At 45.7% G+C, this 22,780-nt stretch overlaps 1 protein-coding gene across 9 annotated transcripts in view; it reads left to right on the forward strand.

Moving 5' to 3' along the window:
* PAK3 (p21 (RAC1) activated kinase 3) overlaps positions 1 to 22,780 on the forward strand; it is a 291,829-nt gene that overhangs the window by 160,223 nt on the left and 108,826 nt on the right. The window contains exons 1-4 of one of the 9 annotated variants that reach the window (XM_061409481.1): positions 1,127 to 1,726; positions 2,667 to 2,732; positions 2,851 to 2,960; positions 8,544 to 8,642. The exons of 4 other annotated variants lie outside the window; for them this stretch is intronic. The gene's annotated coding sequence lies outside the window, so the exon portion shown is untranslated. Of the gene's footprint in view, positions 1 to 1,125; positions 2,733 to 2,850; positions 2,961 to 8,543; positions 8,643 to 22,780 lie in introns of those variants that run through there. 4 more of the 9 variants (XM_061409482.1, XM_061409483.1, XM_061409484.1 and 1 more) reach the window with 4 other exon arrangements.

A 22,780-nucleotide genomic window follows, 5' to 3' on the forward strand; every position in this document is an offset into this window, starting at 1 on the left:
CTAACATTGTAAAGCAATTATCCTCCAATTAAAAGTAAAAGGAAGTTGATACCCACCAATAAAATAAAATAAAATGAATTAGTCCAAAGAGTCATCCCAGTCTCCAGGTTCCTCAGATGTTGTCTCTGGTGAGTCTAGGGGCCTGGTGTGTGACTCTTCCTAAAAGGACCCTTGCAGATATATTAGTTCATTCTTGACTTTGAAGCTTCTTTTGTTGACTTCATGCTGAAATAATTGCTGGATGTTACGTAAATGTTGAGAAAATTGGATAAAAGTGCACTGGGGAGGGTCAGACCCATCTTGACCATTTAAGTATGTGAAGACACACATCTTTATAAAAAGAAGTTTGAAAGTGAAGAGGAAAAATCACCCATAATTCTACTTCTTTAACCCAACTATAATCATTTTATGTTCATCTCTGATTTTGTTTTTTGCTGGTATATTTTGCATCATTATAATTTGAATGTACTTATTATTTTGCACTTTTGGTCATTTTTGATAACAGCTTACTAGCTTATTGCTGGGATTTACTCTAATTTACAAAACCTAGCTAAATTACTCTAATTGACATAATCTAATGTACATAATCTAGAGAAGATAGATTTTGGAGTAACAAAACATGGTATTTGAAGTTAGATTTTAGAAGGCTTCTGACATTGGTAAAATTTTGAACTTTTTCTTAAAGACAAGCAATGCCATGAAGTGTTTCAGTGAAAGGATGGACAGAGACAGCCACATCTTAACGATTGTTAGTATAATCACACACACACACACACACACACACACACACACACGGGATTCCAGTTCTTGGGGTCTCAAAGAGTGCAACACAACTGAAGCGACTTAGCACAGCACAGCACATGTACACCTATATATTTGAAGTGGATTAATAGTTCTCTTTTTGTATAATGATTTTTTTTAATGTGTGTTTCATGTGTAGAAGGGTGTTTTTCCTATCTAGATTGTCATCTCTTTGCACCCACTACCATATCTGCCTCTCAGGTTACTGTGGATTCAGGAGACTCCCATCAGTGTGACCTGCTTACCTGACAGGTGGTGTCCCAAATCCAAAGCATTTCCCCCCAGTAAAGAGTGATTGTGTAGCTGCACAGACTTCCTCCCTGAAAATGTACCTGAAATCCCAGTCTTCCTGCGGGGGGCAGTTGAAGAAGCTATACTCAATAACGCCCCTCCTCTCCCACCGTCAGGTGCACCTCTTTCTCTACGGCCCCACCTCTGTCTAGACAACCCTGACAGTGTAGAAGTTTCCATCTCCTTTTCCTTTCCCTCTCCCTGTTCCCTCCCCTTCATTTTTTTTTTTTCCCTCCCAGGCGCTTCCTGCCTGGAAACAAAAGATTGGTCCCCAGTAGCCCACTCAGGGTGATTTTAGTTTTCTGCTCCCTCTCTGATTGGCCTCCGCGCGGTGCAGAGCCCGGGTGACGTCATAGCGGAGCAGGGCGAGGGAGCGGTTGCCGAGCAGGGCTCGACCGCGGACAGGCAGCTGTGGGCAGCGGACAGTCTGGGGTCTCGCGCGGGGGGCTCCAGCTTTCCCCTGCCCGGAACGAGTGTGCAGGAGCGGGAGGAGAGCCGGGGGAGGGGGGTGGGGAGCGGGCCGAGCCCGAGCTGCGGCTGCGGCCGCGGGGCTGCAGCGCCCCAGCCCCGCCAGCCAACCCCAGCGCTCAGAGGGAGAGGCAAGGTCTGGACGGGGTGGCTGGACCAGTGGCAGGTAAATCCCACGATGGATGGTACCCGGCTCGCTCTGGGGAAGGGGGTGGCAGCTGGGCTCTGCTTTTAGGCGGCCGGGCCGATTTTCTACCCGCTCGGACCCTCCTCCCACTGTCGCGGAGCCCTGGCCTCGAGTCCCCTACGTTGCCTCCCCCGGAGCCCTGACACCCGGCGCGCACCGTGCACGATCCCGGCTCGAGATCGCGGACAAGTGGGTGTGTCGGGGCCATTCCCGGATGACCAGGGCCCCTTCGCTGGGTCAAGTCCTAGACTCGCTTGCTGGGGCCTGGGCCGCTTGAGGCAAAATCAGCCCCCAGAGCTACGTCAGGGTGTAGGTCTTATACCATCTTCCCGCCTCCCTCCCCAGACACTGGAGCAGCGGCAGCAGCGCTCCCCCCCCGCCCCCGCCCCCACAAGGGGAGGGGGTGTGGCCGCGGCCCGGCAAGTCCGGGGGAGGAGGAACAGCCAGACAGAAGCACAGAGAAAAAGTGACGATTTTCTTAAATGGATGCCTCTCCCCCTTTCTTTTTCTTCATCCCCCTCCCCTTTTTTGGTGGGGTGGAGGAGGACAATCAGAGCAGACCTCCTTTCTTCTCCTGTGGTGACTAGAATGATGCAATAATGTCCCTAGAAAGCCCAGGGTCCCTCAGTTGGCTTCTGTCTTTGTCTGGGGAGCAGGGTCACCAGGTCCACTGCCCCCGTTCCCAGTCCCCCTCAGCTTGCCGGGCCCTTGCCCTCAGTTTGCGAACTGGCTTTGCCAAGATACCTGCCATACTTTGGGAGGGGGGAACTTGGACCTTTCTGATTCTTGTTCTGGCAGGCTCTCCTTCCCCAGGTGGTGGTGGAGGGGTGGGGTGGGGGAGCTGAGGGAGGGCGGTGCCTGAAGGGAGGGAGCCAGAGGCCCCACTTGTTTTGTTTTGTTTTTTGGTCCCACCTTCCAGAATCTAGTGCCAGACTCTGGACTTGAGGGTTCTGGGCTGTGGTCTGTAGAAGCCAAGGAGAGAAGGGTGAGTGGCTTGGCTTTGGGAAGTATGAAGGGGGCGGCTGCAGTGCTATTTTTAAGAACTGGTTTTCAGCAGGGAAGCCTTTAGCCATGTTAGTCTTGCTCCCCCCATGGTTTTGCAGACTCAAATCCAGGCCAACTGTATGGCTGTCTGAGGTGTTGGAACAGAAGGAGGTCCATTCCTGTTGGTGACAACACTGTGGCCCTGTTCTGGGATGACCGAGGTATAAAGGTCAGTGCGGTTTTCACTGGGCCATCTGCAAAGTTATAATTGGGCAGGTCTGTGATTTGGTTCTTGAGGCCTCTCAAGACACCTTTGGGCAAAGGGGCTTAATATGGTAATAGACGATTAACAGGCCCAGGTTTGTATAGAGTCATGTCAGCCTCTGTTTCTTGATACAGATATCATACCCTCCTCCCCCATGAAAGAGGCAAAATAGCCAGAGACTGGGACAACGCGGGTAAAAGCTGACAGCTGCGAGATCTCGAGGGCAGGAGGACCTTGGGATGTCAAGGAGCAGGCCCTCCAAGCCTCCAGGCAGGCAAGTGGGCCTTGTAGGAGAGACCTAACAGAAAAAGGGGGTTCGCCTGTGATAGGGGTACAGGCATGGGGCCACAACATCCTAAGGACGTTCCAAGTAGCTGACTAGCTGACCATTCCCACAGGTAGCAGATTTTGAGAGTTGGAGGCGGAAATGGAGTATAGAGCAAGCCAGCTTGCTGAGGTCTTTGAGGGGAGGGGAGCAGACAGATGTGAGGAGAGAGGGAATTGAGGAATAACTGCAGGGCTTGGGAGGTGCTACTCCCATCAGAGACTGTTATTACAAGGTCAGAGGCTGAGCTACTGTGAAGTCAAAGTGGGTAGCCAAGGCAAAAAAAAAAAAAACCAAATCAGGTCTAGAAATCAGATAGAGTAGGTGGGTAAGGTCAGTGGAGTAGGTAGGAATAAAACCACAGAGAGAAAGAAGAAAAAGGCAGCGTTTTCCCAGGAGCCCAAAGGCCCTGATTTCCTTGGTGAACTAGAGGAAATTTTGCTGCTGAGGCACCTGTGGCTTAGCCCAGACTTAGGGGGACAATTTCTGCATAGCTGGGGAATCAGTAGCATTCCTACTCAGGTAAGCTGCCTTCAGGAGCCGGTAGCTTTGGTCGGTCGAGGGAAGAAGTTTGATGATGAGCAGGGTACTCTCTACAACTGGCTCTTCCTCCTGGGTAAGGAGAAGGGAGTGGAGGGCCAGGGCCTCAGAAGGGACTGAGGGAGCTTCTAACCTGGCCTAGACGGTAGGTTGACTGATTGTACATGGGGTGGGCCAGGGCTGGGCCTGGGGCCCCTGCTTGGGGGATGGGGGTATGTATCCGTCCATGCTCAAAAAGAAAGTCCTCCTTCCCAAGGGCCCATGTGCAGGCCAGGGATGGCGAAAACCACTGCCCTAGAAGGTAAGTGAAGCTGCTGAGGCATCTAGAGTTCAGCTTAAGCTCCCCTGTTGTTCCCCCCAACCTCACCACCTGCTGGAGGCCAGGCGGTTGCCTCTACGGGGACCGGGGACCGGGGTTGGAGGGGAGAGGGGCGCGGAACTCGGCTGCCAGCGCGGCACTAGGCACTACTCGGCTTCTCCAGCAGGGGGCGGGCAAGGGCAAGACTTCAGGCACCAGGGACCCGAGTCCTCCATTTCAGGTGTGAAGCCTGAGCCTCCGAACAAGTGACAGGCTGGCATATATTTCAAATCTGCTTTAGGGGTACCAGATGAACCTTCGGGTCTAGCAGTCTGTTTCCACTTCCTCTCAGAATGTGTTGCTTCCTCTCATGCCCCGCTTCCTTGTGAAGGTATTTGCATTTACCTCCATGGACTTCCCTTGTGGCTCAGCTGGTAAAGAATCCGCCTGCAATGCGGGAGACTTGGGTTTGATCCCTGGGTTGGGAAGATCCCCTGAAGAAGGTAATGGCTAACCACCCCTGTATTCTGGGCTGGAGAATTCCATGGACTGTATAGTCCATGGGATTGCAGAGTCACACACGACTGAGGGACTTTTCACTTTCCACGGTGATTACTGGAGTCACTAATATAGCCTAACCCGGAGTTTAATTGGAAATGTTAATCAATGCAATGGATCCGTGTCTGGTTTGCACAGTTGGTCAGTTATCTGCAGGTTGGGGCGATCTGCACGGCACCCAGGGGGATGTGAGGAAGGGCAAGATGGCAGAGCCACAGCTGGCTGTGCTGGCAGGAAGCTTAATGAAGGAAGTAGAGCTCGAAGGCTGGAAAGAGAGAAACAGGTTTCTGGTGGGGAATAGAAACCAAGATAAGGCCTGGGTGCCTGATCACTGAAGTGATATAGGACAATCTTGGAGACCACACAGTGGAGATGGAGGCCAGGGTTTTGCCCTGAGGTGGGGAGGGTCCTGGATTTGGAGAAGGAAGGGTTTTTGTGGTAGTTGTTTTGTCTTCTGTCCGTGGCATGTGGCATGGGGGATCTTAATTTCCCGACCAGGGATTGAACTTGTGCCCCTGCACTGGAAAGTGAAGTCATAACCACTAGACCACCAGGAAAGTCCGAAGAAGGAAGTTTTAAAGGGAAAAACAGCTGGAGTGGAACCAACCATGGGAGTCCAAAAGTCAGTGTTCTGGTCTGAGAGTTTCTTCCCCTTCTCTGGGCCTCAAGTTTCCTTGTCTTTCAAATGACCGGGGTGAACTAGGTGGTTCCTAAGATGGTAGTAACATTTTAGGAAGTGGGTCCATTTGTTCTTGGTAATGAAAAAAATTTCACTCAAGGAGAGGCCCTTCCCCTCAATTTACCCCTTTTAAATCATACTTTTGGGCATTCCTCTAATTTAGAGGAAGACAGTACAAAACAAGTCCACAACCACTACACACATTTCATCTCTCTCAGCAGTGTGGCCTTACTTTTATTTAAAATGAATGGGAAGGGGGTCGGATGGGGGGAGATGCCCACGTGTAGAATCTCCCCCTATAACCAAGACCCTGATGGCTCAGATGGTAAAGAACATGCCTGCAATGCAGGAGACCGTGTCTGATCCTGGGTCAGTAAGATCCCCTGGAGAAGGAAATGGCTACTTACTCCAATATTTTTGCCTGAAGAATTCCATGGACAGAGGAGCCTGGTGGGCTACAGTCTATGGGGTTGCAAAGAGCTGGACACAACTGAGCGACTAACACTTTTTACTTTTCACTTCAACCAAGCCCCTAAAACGCGCTATGGGGAATTTCACCCAGATCTTATACCCTGGGGTGGAGACAGATACCCAATAGTCGCTCTGACTCTTGGGGTGAAGGTGAAGGAAGGGCCTGGCTTAGGGTCTGTATCTTTTTCCTTCTGTCTTCCTCCATCCTGCTCTCTCTTTGAGCCAGGTGGACTTTTTGAATTTCTATACTTTTAAGACATTGCCCTTAACAATCAGCACAATTGCGCCCTCTAGTGACCTCAATGGGAATGCCTTTGACAGAGCTCCCCTTATACCCGGGGTGTCAGTGTTTAACCTGCTCTGCAACTACTCCCTGTGGAGAAGGGGTCCAATACTTCCAACAGCCCAGAGAAAAAACTTAGGCGGCTGCAGCTTCCTGCAGGCCCATCTGGGGTTGGGAGTTAAGAGAGGAAGCCATCCCACCCCCAGTGCCCAATTTCCTTCTTTGGGCCTGAAAAAGGTTCTGGAACATTCCCAGATATTTTCAGTGCTGGACCAGGCACCTACCATGGGGAGGGGGCGCTCTGTAGTAGAGAGAGTGGTTGTTCACAGATTCCCTCCCCCACCAAAGAGGTGTCAACCCTAATCCCCCGACAGATGGTGGCAGGAAGATGGCAGCAAGGCTGGGGTGTTGGTAGGCACACGGGGGCTCCACTGATCTCTACCTCTGCCTCCAGTAGGAGGCTGAGCCACAGGTGCACACACAAGCAGTATAAACACACAAGAAGATACACACAATGTGGCATAGACATATGATACACAATATAGATTAGACCCAGGCACCCCACAGCACAGAATAGATGGAATACACATGCAACACAGTACAGGCCCAGGGCACATATATAATACGGTACTGACCTGATATGCATATGCAATACGATATAAACACAACTACACACACACACACACACAGAGGACATGGTAGAGGCACACAAATATGAAGTGGTACTGGATGCAGTTCAGACATACCTGACCCCATTTGTGCTCACACACAGGACACCTCCACTCCCGACTTCCAACACTAACCTCCAGACGGGTGGGAGGAGTGTGACCACTAGGTGGAGCTCTGTGTCCTACTGTTGCTGTTGCTCCTGCCTTGGCTCCAGCTGTGCAGTCAGCTCAAAGCAGGCTGCCCTGGAGTTAACAAGCGGCTGAAGGGAAGTGGAGGTCTGCCTAAGGAAAGCTCTTGATCCGGCACACAAACCTGGAGCTGCTTGGTTAGTACTGGCTGGTGCACTTGCCCCCTGCCCTCCTCCAGGTCCTCTAGTGTGCCTCCCCACTAGGGGATGGGCAGGGGACTTACTGCGGCCCTTCTTTTTGAGCCCTCTCAGGAGCTTTGGCAGCCCTCTCTCCTTCGCCCCCACCCCATGCCCTTGTAGGATGGTCTCATGCAGGGGGGGAGGGGCAGCATACGGCTCAGCAGCGCAGTGGGTTGGATTTGGAAAGACTGCCTGGAGTGTGCATGTGGGACGGGCCCAGGGAATGCTAGGGCCCCCAGGGGACAGACGTGCTTGGGAGGCTTGCCAGCAGCAACTGGCATTCCTGGGGGATGGCTTGGTCTTTTTATTCTAGAAGGGGGGAATTGGGAAGGATGTTTTCCTGGCTCCCCGGGGCTTCAATTTTACTGTCTCTACCTTTAAAATACCCATCCATCCATCCATCCATCCATGTGTTCAGATTAGGACCCTCTGCGTGTGCTAGCTTGGATCTGACCCCGTTGGAAGTTAGCCCATAGGTGCTGCTCTTCTTTGAGGACAAAGACTGTGGAGAAGAGGCGGGCAGGGAAGGAAGGAGAAGGATTGCAGAGCTTGGGGTCCTGTCAAGGAAATATCAGTCTCCTCCTTGAGAGGCTCAAGTGACTGTGAGGAAAGGGAGGGGTTAAACGGACCCTGTCTTCTTTGTGGTTGGGCATGGAAACTTCTTGGGGGAAGCTAGGATAAATTGTGACCTCCTAAAAAGCTCTGGATGTATTCACCCAAAGAAATCTGGAGAAGACTAGGGAAGACATCCCTGTGGCAGAGATTAGAGGAAAGTTCCAAATAGGATTAGAGGCTGAGGCCCTCAGCAGCTCTGAGATGATAGAAAGTTAGGGAACCTCAAAGTGCTCTGCTCACCAACTCAGTGAGGGACATTTTTGAGAAGGAAATGGAAATGATGGTGGAGACTTGGAGGTTAAGGATGAAATAAGCTGAACAGCTGGGTCTTGAGGCAGCTCAGGTATCACCAGAGCCAAACCTGCATTTGCCATCATCTCATGGCTTCCTCCTGTCCACTGGATGATACCATCTCCTGTCAATATGCAAATATTTCACATCTGTCATATTTGACTGAGCGCTCTCAGCACTTACGCAAGCTGCTGAGGGTGGTCCACTCACTAGCAAGTAGATTCAGAGTGGTGAAATGATAGCCATTCTCAACTTGAAACTCCCAGTTCAGTGCCCTGTCTGGACTCTGATGTACAGGGGCTTTTTTATACTTCTTGACTCTGACTCTCTGCCTTCTTAAAGGATTTTCTGTAGTGTGTGTGTGTGTGTGTGTGTGTGATGTTTGGGGGAGATGGAGCAGGAGCAGGTGGGGAAAGAGGTTCCCACTCCCCCACAATGCTTTTCTTGGCAGGTTTCCCCCAAGAGAGAGCAGCTGAGTCCTTGCACCCTGTGACAGCTGCTGTTCCCAGCCCTGAGCCCATCGGAGGTCCTGCAGCAGTGGTGGTGTGAGGTGAGTCATGGATTCCAGGGCAGGAAGTTAGGGATCTCCGAATTCAGGTAAATGCCACCTTTCCACCAGAGCTCCTGCCATCAAAGACCCTACTTTCTGGGGACTTATACCACTGCCCTTGGTTTCCCATCTCTGATATGAAAATGACAGCTTTGACCTACATCCTGGAGTAGAAAAGTAAGCTAACAGTCATTGTCAAGTCCTTTGCAAATGTCAAGCGCCATCTAGGAGCTTTAGTATAGAACAGGCACGCATCCCATCAAGCTGTCATTTCCTTTCCTCTTGCTTTCCTGATAGTGAAGTGGCATTTCGGCCACGTGCGACAAATTCACCAATTCTTTCCTGTTATTTCTACCGCCCCATAACCTTCATGTTACCTTCCTATTCAAAGCGTACCCTTATCCTGGCCATCCCAGTTTCGGGGTCTGGAAGGCTTAACTTAAACTTTCCAGAACCTTCCCTCTGTCTTCCCACCCAGCCAGGGGGTGTGTCCTTCCCCAACTCTCCAACAACGCTGAGTCCATAGCATGTAGTGTAGCCCTTGTTGCTCTGCTGCCTTAACTAAGTCTTGCATGGTTTCTAGCATATTCCTCTTGGCAGGTAAACTAGACTGAAGCTCTTCAGGAGTAGTGACCAAATTTCACAGTTCCCTAGTCTCGCTCAAGTGTCTGACAGTTCCCTACCAGCTTTTCCATTTGAGCCTCTCTCTCTTCCTGTCCACTTCTTTCAGATTTCTTGGCTTGCCTCTCTGATCATCTACCTGTGTCTTTTCCTCTCAGGTGGCCATGACAGCTTCTTCCTCTTTCGTCTCCTCCATCTGGCCTTCTGTTGCTATATGCTACAGTCTAGCTGTCTGTTTGTATCTTACTGTCCCTCTCTCTGTCTGGTCTTCTGTCTCTTTGTCAGTTGCAGAGATGTCTCTCATATTGCCCAAGGCAAAACCAGACAAGCAAAAGAGAAAAAAAATACCCCATGGGAAAAACAAACTCAAATAAGAAACAAGGAATATGCAGTGCAGTTCTCTTTCACACTGAGCCTGTCCTGGGCCTCCAGGACAAAGGAGAACTGCAACTCAGTGGCAGGTGTTTCTGTGATGCCTTCTCATGGAGAGGGAAGCTCCAGACTTTTGGCCATGAAATTGAAGGTGTGAAATTACAGCCTTGTCGATACCGATGCATTCACCTTTCCAGAGATGCCCTGGCAGGGGATCCTCTATAGAGCTGGAGCAACAGAAGGTAACTAGAACTGGCTAAAACAAGAGGCAAGCCCCTGGGTCTCTCCTGGGTGTTCAATGACAGCCACAATAATAACTTACATTTATTGAGTACCTACTGTTGCCAGCATTATGCTAGGCGTTTTTATTTGCATGAGACCGTTTGATCCTACAGTAACTCTGCAAGGTAGGTATTTTTTTTTTTCTGATAGTTGCTGTTTTTGTTTCTGATTATAAAAGTGATACGAGCACGAGGTAGGTATTTTTATCATCTCTCTTACCCATGAGAAGATAGAGGTTGAGAGCAGCTAAGGCACGTGCATGTAACTCAACATATATTGTGATTTGGGGCAGGGGAAACACTTCCTGAAGTGTCTCTCAGCATCTTATTTTGGAGCCCTCCACTGTTCACATAGACACATGTGCATGCACACACAAAACATGCACACTCACACACTCTTGTACATTGACGTGATCATATTTACCTCCCTGGCTCACACTCACTGTTCACACCGGACACATTTATAGCAATGATCACCCTTAACCCCTCACCCTCGTACATGGTCATATTTCCAGACACACTATGTACTGGTACATTCCTACTGCCATGCACTGATACATACATTTATTTATTTTATTTTTAATTTAATATATTTGATGCACTGTATTTTAACTTTGTTTTTTTTTAATTTTTGGCCCACCACATGACATCTTAAGTCTCCTAGCAGGGACCAAACCAGTGCCCCCTGCAGTGGAAGCATAGAGTCCTAACCACTGGGCCGCCAGGGAAGTCCCCATAGTCATATTCACCTTTCCATACTGACACACACCCATGCTCACGTTCTCATACACTCACCCATTGATGTTCCTTCTTACGTTCTTACACTCCCAGTCATACCTACAGACTCACATCCACACAGATGATATAGTCACCCTTAACTCCCAAATTCCTACACAATCACACACACTTTGTGTACGGATACAGGTTGACATTCCTCTGCCTGTTTCTCATGCAGTCCATACACACACTCAATTTCATATACTGTGACACATTTGCACTGTCATCACTTTTCCTCCTTACAGTTACACGTTTACACATCTCATAACTCACCAGGACACACACATGTGTATACATGCTCATATGTTCACATTTATACATGCTCACACCATAAACACAATCTCACCTATTTAAACTCTTGTTTTTGTACACTCTGGATTGCTTTCTCTTCCACTCATGTACTCAGTGCTGACACAATCACTGTAACTCAGTCACATTTGCATGTAATCACACTTACACATGGCAACACTCATTTTGACAGATTCACAATAGTGCTAAATAGTGACCCACACTCTAATGTACACACCCATGTAAAACTTTCCCTATGTATACACATAGACTGATTTTTACCACATTGACACACTTTCTTACTTCACATGCACACATACATACACATTGTGGCACACTCAGTTGTGTTCATGATCACAACTGTCACCCCCCCCCCCATTTGCCATTGTTCTCTTCTCAGCCTCAGCTAAAAGGAAGAGAGTTGCTCTTAGGCAGGTGCCAATGGGACTGGATCTTTCTAGCAGAAAGTAAGGAGATTTATGTCTAGGATTAAAAAGAAGCAACTCAAATCCTAGATCAAGTTTTACATCCTTTTGCCATAGATTCCTTTTGCAGAAATCATCTCTAATGGGCAGAACCTTAGCCAGTCCTTTCCAGAGAGGTTAGAATTTAGATGGTTTGTTTGTCTTTTCCAAGTTTATGGCTTAACTTGCCACTTCATTTCCCTCCCAAGGGGAGATGAAGGTGAGGCGTGCATTTCTTTAAGCACTGTTAGTGGTTTCCTATGCAAATGCAGGTGTCTGCTTTTATGTTTATGATGTGGAATTGCCTGCTGATTAGACACGTGGAAAGGGCAGTCATGCTTCCAAGCAGGTACCTCTCATCCAGCCAGGTCTGCTTTTCCCCTGTTTACTCTGAATCATGGTATTCAAGGAGGAGAAAGAGAAGGTTAATGAGCTAGCTGGATAATAAAATGCATTTCTATTGTGAGTGTGCATGTGCATATATAGACTCCACTGGAATTTCAACAGCTGTTAAAAGTCAAGTCAACAGAGGAAATTTCTCAGTAGGCGGGGGTAAAGACAAGCTGAAGAAACTTCCTTGCACTCCAGACAGACTGTAGATTTCCTTGCAGAGGGTGAGAAAAAAACCCAGGAGTGAACCAGTAGATCAGGAGCCTGGTGCCAGAGCTGTGAGCCACCCTAGTCCACACCAGCACCCTGTAGGAGTCTCCCTAGTCTGTGGCTGCCCCTGCTGGAGTCTCCCTGGAGGAAAAATAGTGCAAAATACGACTGTGCTACCATGTGATGTATTTTCTGGCACACCATAGGGAAGAGCCTGTACTCTGGAATAACAGCTCCCCCCAACCCTGCCATGAACACCCATCATTAGATTGAGAACGTCTTCAATAGTAGAGACCACATCACTTTACCTATTTTGGATTCTCAACGCCTGGCATAATGCCAGACTCAGAGCAGCTGCTTGTGAAACTCAGCTAAGAAACTAAAAGGGATGGGTGGGCAGCAGCATATTGTCAGGACAGATCCAGTGCCTCTGTCCCTCCACCCCAGAATTCCAATGGCATTACCAGCTCAGACTGAGAGTCCTCTGTGGACCTTACATAGTGGGGGAAATGCAAAGGGTGAAAGCCCCAGACTCTGCCTTTGATGTAATTTCCTTTGAATGAGAAAGATGAAGTCACCAACTTGAAACTGTAGTCCAGGGCAGCAGTCTTGAAGTTTGGGGTTAGAGGAATTTTTATCATGTCATCCAGTGGTTTTTCAACATCCAAAGGCCTTGAAGGCCCATAAGTGGTTGGAAACAGCAGTCAGGATTAGGGAAGCCACTTCCCAAAGCAGACTGCCTCATAGATATCTTTCTTAAGCACAGGGAAGATGGTTCATCTTTATAGAAAATTGTGTAACAAAGCACTTTATCACTGGGCATAAGGCAGAGGAAGAAAAGTGAGCCTTTAGACCTTAATGGAAATCTTGTACTTAATTAAGATTTAGCCACCACCTCCTCCAGGAGACAGCTTTAGGGAAATTTCCTGGCAAATATATATTTGATCTATTCTGCCAATGTGCTGAGACTTAACTGAAAGCAAATTATAAAACTGACAGTACTGACTGAAATTTAGGAGGGGAAAAATGCACCTACCTGAATTCACTTCAATACAGTGAGGAGTGCTAAGTAAAGAGACCCACCCCTTGTATTTATATGGTATTTTACACTTCTCAAAATATCTAATAACCTGTTCATTCATTATGATAGAGGTGGTGTTGTTCATTGTTGTTCAGTCACTAAGGCGTGTCTGACTCTGTGACCCCATGAACTGTAGCACACCAGGCTTCCCTGTACTTCACTGTTTCCTGGAGTTTGCTCAAACTCATGTCCTTTGAGTCAGTGATGCCATCCAACCATCTCATCCTCTGTCATCCCCGTTTCCTCTTGCCCTCAGTCTTTCCCAGCATCAGGGTCTTTTCTAGTGAGTCCAGTTTTTGCAAGAAGCATTAGGAGCACCGACTCTGGAATTAGCTACCCCAGCTTCTGAATCCCAATTTGGCTACTTCCTACCATGTAACCTTGTTTGAGTCAACTACCTATGCTCCTCAAGTCTCAGTTTCCTCATCTGTAAAATGGGCATGACACTAATACCATCTACCTCATTGAGTTGTTAGGATGAAATGCAATGTCTTGCTCAACAAATGTTGAGCACAAAGTCAGTGCTCAACAAATGGTAGCTCTTACTGTCCTTACCACAACCCTTGGACTGTGGTGCTTTCAAAGGGGCAGAACCCTGAAGTAACAGAGAAACAGTATGGTTCTTTGCTGCCAAAGACCCGATTTTCACAGAACTTGTTGCCTGCTTTTCTTTAAGTTTTTATTTCTCTTAACCACAAGCTGGGTCAATGCTCATTCCCACTTAAGAAGAGTGAAAAAGAAAACCCATGAGCACTTCCTCAATTCCTGTGTCATTTTAGGACATCCTTATCTGGCCACTGTAGTGATGTTTCTTGTTCATTTCGATGTCCCCCCTCATCCTACAACATTTCCCTTGAAATCATGAAGCCTTCAGTAATGTCACCTTCATTTGCTGGTATACCGAAACTTAGGGGAGGAGGAATGAAAAAGACTCCTTATGCTAGTGGAGCCCAAGATCTGGTCTCTAACCACAGGCACACCTCTGACCTTGATTCTAACGCTGAAATGCCTGCATTGTGGGCACTGGGTCTGCTCATTTCCAAGCTTTGTTCCAAAACATCACAATGGAAGCACAGTTCACCCATCTCAAAGCCCTAAGAGCTTTGCTGTCTATGCAAAAGCTGTGGTAACTGAGAACTCATCATTTCACATAAAACTGTAGTGTGATTGAGGAAGCATAAATAAGAGCATAGACTTTGGAGTCACACAGACATGAGATTGTATAGACTTTTTTCTATTATGGTTTATTACAGAATATTGAATATAGTTCCCTGTGCCATACAATAGGACCTGGTTATTTTTCCATTCTATATATAATAGTTTGCATCTGCTAATCCCAAACTCCCAATCCAACCCTCCCCCACCCCACCCCACCCGCCTTGGCAACCACAAGTCTCCAAAGTCTGTTCTCTGTGTCTCTGAGTCTGTTTCTGCTTCGTAGATAAGTTCATTTTTGTCATATTTTAGATTCCACATATAAGTGATAATCGTATGGTATTTGTCTTTGTATAGTTTCACTCTGTGACCTTGGCAAGTAAGCTGCTGTCTCTGAATGTCAGTTTCATCTGTAAAATGAAAATAATGATACCTCAAGGGGTTATGCAAGTTATGTGAACTGGTTCATGAGTAACTTTTAGCAGAGTGCCTAGGACATAAATCTTAATGAATGGTGGTAATTTTATGGCCCATGAAATCTGTGGCAGTAATTGTAAACATCTTCTGTGGGCAACATACCTTAAATTGCTTTACTCATTTCTCACATGTGGATCATCTGATCCTCACAACCTCTTGGTAAGGTAGTCACCTTTCTTCTGTGAAGAAAAAGATTCAGAGCAATCAAGGGATAAAGCTCATTAGCAGCAGTGCTGGGCTGAGAAGGTTCCAGTCCAGGCTGAATATTTGCATCTTTGCTTCACAGCGTCTTTGAGGTGGTGGTTAGCAAGTACAACCTCTTTGAATTGAGCATAAACCTTGTGCAAAAAAAAAAAATGTCTAAATGGTAGCTACAGTTTTTCTGTTCTCTGAACCATGTGGTGTTTCTCTCTGTGTCTCTGTGTTGTGGTGTTTCTCTCTGTGTCTTGTGTGTTGTCCAGCATGTTACAGAAGTGCAACAAATGTGACATCATAAGAGTGCCCTTTGCAGCAAAGCTGAGGGTCGTGGTGATATATGGCTATGGCAGTACCACTTCCCACCAAAAGGAAAATCTTTCTCAAGGCATGTCATGTGGTGGTGTTCATGCTGCTCGAGGAGTACCAAATGTCCAGAGCCTGGAAATAGAAATTCTTGAAATATACTGAAACACATCACTAGACCTCTGGGGCTCCTTGGCTGTTTCTCTTCTGACCTGAAAATGATGAGGCATCAACTTTAGGGAACCCTAGGAAAAGGATGGAAGGACAAAAAGATAAGCGCACTTTTGACCTCTCTGTGACATTTGCCTCATAGCCATACTCATCTTGGAATACTTTTCGCTTGGTTTCCATGATGTCATAGATTCAGTTCCTCCACTTCTTTAACCGTATTTCTCAAGGATCCCTGGTTCCTCCTCCAGCCCCTAAATATTGGTGTTCCCCTGAGATCTTGCCTTCTGTCATCCTGTGTCTTATTAGGAGATTGCACCTACTTCCATGCTGATGGTCTCCAAATTAATATTTTCAGCCCACATATCCTGCTCTCCATTGAACCATTCCATAATGCCATATAAACATGTTATGACTGCTACTCTGTCTATATTTATTGTCTTAATTTTGCTGTCTCTATTGAGAGGAATGTTTCTCAGGTGGCACTAGTGGTAAAGAATTCACCTGCCAATGCAGGAGATGCAAGAGGTGCAGGTTCAGTCTCTGGGTTGGGAAGATCCCCTGGAGAAGGAAGTGGTAACCCACTCCAGTATTCTTGCCTGGGAAATTTCATGGACAGAGGAGTCTGGCGAGCTAAAGTCCATGGGGTTGCAAAGAGTCAGACACAACCGGGCAACTGAGCACACACATTGAGAGGAATAGATATAGCTAGAGAGAATTTTTTCCCAATCACATGTGAATTGATGTTCCTTTCAGCTTTTTATTTTTGCTATGTAATAAAGACAGGGTTCTTAGATCTTTGTTTTGCTTCCCACTAGATATTTCTAGTATAATTTTTATTGAGGTATCCAATGTGTCACGGTGTTTGTTCTCTCTTCTTTGTACATAGACTTGTAGAAAAGTTATATATTTGAGGACCATTTGTAGATATTTAGTCTTTGTAGAATATTTGTTTGTTGGTAGAGTCTTTATAAAAATTTAGACAATTTTTTTATGAAACTGATAAGGGCTGTCCTATTGGCCAAAACCAGAATAATGTGTTCTTAGAATTCTCTTGGGAATATGATTACTGGTGGCAGTCCAGTGGCTGCTCATTTAAGGGGCCTTCCACATCATCATATTTGTTATCAGCATACCAACTTCATTAGCTTTTTAAATAACCACCATTCTAAGCTAGTTGTTTACTCTCATTTCCTAAAAACAAACTGAAGCACAGTTCTGTCTGGAATCCTGAACAAAAGGTAAAGGCTACACTGGGGATGTAATGAACAGCATGATGACTGTAGTTAATGATACTGTGCTGTATGTTTGAAATTGGCTAAGAGAGCGGATCTTAGTGTTTTCAGCATACCAAAAAGCAAAACAAAGCAAAAAATAAAACAATGTGAGATGATGGATGTATGAATTAATGTGATTGTGATAACCATTTCCCATTGTATACATATACTAAAGCATTAATCACATTGTACATCCCAAATATATACATTGTAAATTTGTCAGTTATCCTTAAATAAAGCTGGAAGACCCCCTAAAGGCTAAAAAACCCCATATTAGTCCTCCCACACTCCTCCGGGCTTCTTGGGATAGAACTCTGTTTGTACCCAGATTTCTATTTAGGGTCCTGAGACCAGTTAATCCCACTACTAGCATCTCTGCCATCTTTGGCCAATGTCCAGAATAGAGCTACTTTTTGAAAGCTCTCTTTTCCTGTTTCTATACTGCCCATGCTTCCTCACACATGGCTTTTTATCTAGACAGGCAGAGTCCAAACCCCTAAGAAAGGCATATGAGATCCTTCTTAATTTGGTCTTTACTGGTCTTTTTTTTCTTTTTTTGCATCAAGTTACGTGTAGCTTCTCTCATACTGCATTGTCTGTAATCTTCTCTTGGTCTTAGTACATGTTCCTTGTGCCTGAAATGTTACCTTTGGTTATTTGTCCTTTTAAATTCAACTCAAGTATACTTCCTCTGTGAAGCTTCGTTCTTCAGGCTGTTGGGAACCCCTCTCTTGTCCATCAGTAGCTACTTGTTGTCATCTTCACCCTGAGCTGCCATGGCCAACACCCATAAAACTGTTTTCCTCAAGGGCAGAGACTAACTAGTTCATCTCTTGCCCTAGACCATGGTGAGCTCCTACTTATCCTTCAATACCTTGCTCAAGTGTAGTATCCTCAGACACCTGTGGGGAATACTAGCTACCCTTCCTGCACTAACTTTTCAAAGCATCCCCCTCCTTCTGGGCACATATTAAACACTATATAAATGCTGAATGAAGGATTGAATTTATTTATGAAGATTTATTGATTGCCTCAAGAATGCAGAACAATCCAGGAATGGAGCCAGAACTAGCCCTTCTTCTTTGGTTGGAGACAATTTTGGGGGGTTTATAAAAAGACCTAACTAAAAATCAACTCCAGAAATTAAAATTAGGGAACAAGATGCAACTTAGTTCTTAAATGGAACATGAAAGGAAGTGGTTTCTTTTCCCACATATTATAGTCTTTTTTTTTTTATTATTATAGTCTTAATATATTTTCCCTCAAAGAAGTCTGTTCTGCTCATATAGGACTTTAGGTCTGGAAAATGCTTTGTGCCACCCGTACTGGTCCCTTCTATACGTTACCAGGATCCTGTGTTCTGGCTTTTGAAAGTCTTATACGTGTTACTTTCTTCCAGAGTTTTAAGATCTGTTTTTACATAGGACCAGAATCTCTTAGTTCAGGAGAAACAGGTCCTTAGAAACATGATCTAGCATAGTTGGAGTATTTGTTTGCTGGAATATACTCTTGAATAATGTATTACACCACCCTAGTACTTCCCATTTCTCAAACCCCAGCAAACTCCTACTCATCCTTCAATACTCTGCTGAAGTGATATATGTCTGATCTTCTCTGAGAACATTAGTTACCCTTTCTGCTCTGTCCCTCTAATGCATCCTTTGCCTACCTGGGTTGCATCCCTTTGTATTTCCTATTGCACGTATGTATGTCCACCATCCTTATTTAACTGTGAGCTCTTTGAAGACTGGGACTGGTCTTCATTCATCTCTGTTTGTATATATCTCCATGTACCTGACACAATACCTGGTAGGTATGAATGCTGGTGGCGTGAAGACGAAAGGCATGAACATCCATATCAAACACTTGCCTTGAATGTACAGGTATTGGTACTAAAATCGGTACTAATTTCTCATCTAGTAGGATAGTAGTCAAAAAGTGTCTTTTCTTCCTTCTGAACTCCTCCAGTCTCTCTTTTTTTTTTTTTAACACTCTTCAATTTGCAAAACACATGCCCTTACCTATTCTGTAGTTGTATTGTTATCTGTATATTTAATATACATTTTATATACAATATGCAGCCAGAGATGAAACCCACTATTCAAGCCTATATAATCTCTTTCGGGGCTGGACATTGACTGATGTTTATCTCTTTACTCCCTGCACCTCGCATGGTACTTAGTACATAAGCCTCAATAAATATTTGTTATTGAAATAAATGAATACAAGCACAGATGGGTTGCTTAAGAGGCATGAGTTACTATCTGACCTTCTTACAGGGTAGCAGGTCTCTGTTTTGGTCTTCAGATTCTTTGAAATGAAAGTCAATCAGCAATCCATAATAAGAAGTCATGTACTTGGTTTCTTTTCCTATAAAAAGCAATGTCAGGCTGACATAAGATCTTCCCTTTTCCTCTCTTTATACAGCTGTATAACCTGCTGGTGATTGGCTGACATAATTGTAAGTGCAGGGAATGTATTAGGCTCAATCTTAAAGGAGAAAGAACACTCTGAGATGACCATTGCTGTATACAGAATTGTAATACAGAGTTATATATATTTATTTATTATGAACACTCAGCTTTCCTCCCATTTTCCTGCCACTTTTTTTTTTTTTTTTTGTCATGCTGTATGGCACGTGAGCTCATAGTTCCCCAACCAGGGATTGAACCTATCTCTGCCGTGGAAGTGTGGAATTCTAACCACTGGACTGCCAGGGAAGTCCCTTCCTTCCGCCAGTTTTGGTCAGGATGTGTTCTAGGCCATAGTTCTGGCTCCACAGAAGTCATTGGGAACTACTGACTGAGTCCCTCTGCTGATTCCCACTCCTTGCACTAAATCCTGCTTCTGTTTTATCTGCACTTTTTCTACCAGGATATCATTTCCTTCATTTGAGAGGTAAGGGCTGGGCCCTATGATCTCAGTCTGGGGACTTCCCCAGGCCACAGAAACACTTAGGTATCTGACAGCCTTCTCTTTGTGTGTGCGGATGAGTACTGGGGCATCAAACCTGATCGTGTGCTGCAGGAGGGGTCTGCTCCAGCATGAACCAGTCATGAGCCATATCTTAGAGAACTGGGCAGTGGCAGCTGCAACCATGTGGCTGAGTACCCAGCCGCAAGGAGAATGAATCACTTGGTGGATCGGAAGCTTGTAAGTGAACTTAGCTGGTACAGGAAAGCCAGCAGGCTTGATTGTGAGGTCATCCTTTAGGCTTTTGGTTTCTAGAGGAATTTCTTTGGGTGGACTGTAATCTTTTCTTAGACCCAGGGCCAGTTTTCTTTAAGACAATAATAATCCCTTTTGGTGGGGGTAGGAGATGGGGAATTCCTACAACTAAGGCTGTGGCCAGCAGTTTATCCCCTACCATTTGTGAAGTGTGATAGATGGAGATTGGGTCTGATCATTTCCCATTCTTCCTTTTTTTAAAGATAATATTTCCTCTTCATTAACTATAGCCCCCCACATGCTATATAGACACATGCTCAGTTCTTTTGTAAACTTTGGTTGAGGGGCAAAAGCTGGAAGAAGAGTTGCTGCATTTTATACCAGTTCAATTCTTTGACCTCCAGTTCTAGCAAAATGTCTTTTTTGGAGGGGTGGTGGGTAGAATTTGGAGAAGGCAATGGCACCCCACTCCAGTACTCTTGCCTGGAAAATCCCATGGACGGAGGGCCTGGTGGGCTGTAGTCCATGGGGTCACTAAGAGTCGGACACGACTGAGTGACTTCACTTTCACTTTTCACTTTCATGCATTGGAGAAGGAAATGGCAACCCACTCCAGTGTTCTTGCCTGGAGAATCCCAGGGACGGGGGAGCCTCGTGGGCTGCCGTCTATGGGGTTGCACAGAGTCAGACATGACGGAAGCGACATAGCAGCAGGTGGGTAGAATATGAGCTTTGCTAAAATGATCTAAATTCCTAGTTTACAAAAATGTTATGTGAATGTCTCAACTGACCCCATGTAGCTCTTCTCTTCAAATGTTCAGTGGGTACCTTCCCTATAGAAAGCCAATTTGGGTATAGAAAAATTGAGACTAGAGCAAGTTCCTAGGTTGATGAGCCATAAGGCACAGGTTTGAAAACAATGTCCAGACATCTCTATAAATACAAAGAGCCCTAGCAATATTGGCAATTGAATTTTTAGGCTTGAGTTTGAGGGAATTTGTGACTTTCACTAGAGTCAATCAGGGAAGGGTATAATTATCACCCATGCATAGTCACAGAGAGCAGTTAGAACCCCAGAGACTCAAGATGTTGGTTTACCATATCCTGTTCACTTGGGCTGCTCATCTGCATCTAATTTTTTTCTGTCCAACAGCCTCCAAGGATACTGTGTTCTGTTTTGAGAATTAGGAAGTGTTTTATTACTTGAATTTTACTTCTCTTCCCCCCCTCCACATTTATTTGAAGCATCTTTTACTTTTTTATGCTTTAACAATTTCTACCTCTGTTCTTCCTGCATCTTACTTTCTCTTTTTAGAACATCAGTGTTGGAAATGAAAAGCCCAAACCTGTAATAAGGCATCAGTTTGCAAATATAAACACACGTCAGATGGTCATTAGCATTTTCTTGGCATTAGCTCATGCAGCATACACAATGAATAATAAAGTACGGTGCTGCATCCATTTAGAAGCTTAGGAAGTCGCTCAAATAGGGAGCTACTTGTCCCACATAATATGTGCAGTATGCCGTGGTATACCTATTAATTTCTTTATTTGCAACCTATCATTGAAATTTGCAACTATAATATGCTGGCTTATTGGATTTCATTAATGTGAAGTTCCTGATGCAAACAATGGAAGTCACTCAGAAAGATGCTAGCAGAGAATAGGACTACAGCAGAACTGACCTCATTTGCTCTTGTGTATGAGACAGAGCATGAATGTGTTCTGTGTGACCATGTTTTGTATGTGTGTCAGTCGTGAGCTATCTTTTGCAGGATCTAAGACTGAAACAAGGCAGCTGTAAAAAGAGCTAGTGCCTCCCTTACTTGTCTGGCTGCTTTTGCAAATCTGCCTAATAAGTAGCTCAGCTCCTCTTGATCAAATGATCTTCGAAATGGCTTCCCTCCATTACACGCTGTAATGGTATCTCCCAGGCGAGGCTCTCTGAAATAGCACACCCCTGTCTCTGATAGCAGAGTTCCCTTGGTGAGTGCCCCAGAACAGACAAGCCCCAAAACAAGGCCATCTAAGAATTGGTCGTACTGGCCAACAAATCCTCCTGGAGTTGTGTCAGTAAATCTTCTAGCCTTGGGTCTTTGGATGAGAAATGCAGTTGAAATCAGTAAGTACCAGCCTCAAGTGGGTTGAAATGAAAAAAGGTAGAACTGTCATATGAATATTTGGGGAGGATGAAAGTGTATGTATAAAGAGAAAGAGTGTGTGCATGTGTGGGTGGGTTTACCTGGATCCACATTGTAATGGTATCAAGGGAAGGGAATTGAGGAGAGTTCGAGATTCTAGTCTCGGTTCTTGGCAGTTATTTTACGACCCTTGGGTAAGTCATTTAACCTCTATGCCTTGTTAATTCCCCATGTGGAAAATGTGGGTGGTGCTCCCTTCTTCACATGTTGTTGTCTGGCTCAAATAAGAGCAGAGCTTGAATAAACTCGTGGTCCTTACAAGGTCATATAGTGAACAATGAGGTGTTGATAATCCAAAGGTGGCTGGCTTTTCCATGATGCCCAATTTCTTGGCCAATAGACTAGTGCCAAAATGTCCAAACTCCTTCTTGGCTCAGACTTGCTTGGAGTAAGCATATAGGCTTATTCAACGTTAAGAAAAATGTACTCAGAGCTTCAACAAATGCATAGAACATATAGAGTTCCATTCATTCCCTCACATGTGAATTTAATGCCTACTGGGAACAAGGCACTGTACTAGGCAGTATGAAAGCATGACAGTTATGACTGAGGAGTTCTTACCCTCTAGGAGTTTATGATCTAGTGAGGGGGATGACATTTTTAATGACTACATGCAGTTGGAGACCAGATGGTAAAAATGCTAAGCTGGGCCCATCAGGTTCTCGTCTACCTAGCCTGGGAGTGGGGGTTTAGGGCTACTGAGGGAC

The sequence above is a fragment of the Bos javanicus genome, chromosome X (genome assembly GCF_032452875.1).
Source record: "Bos javanicus breed banteng chromosome X, ARS-OSU_banteng_1.0, whole genome shotgun sequence".
Lineage (NCBI taxonomy): Eukaryota > Metazoa > Chordata > Mammalia > Artiodactyla > Bovidae > Bos > Bos javanicus.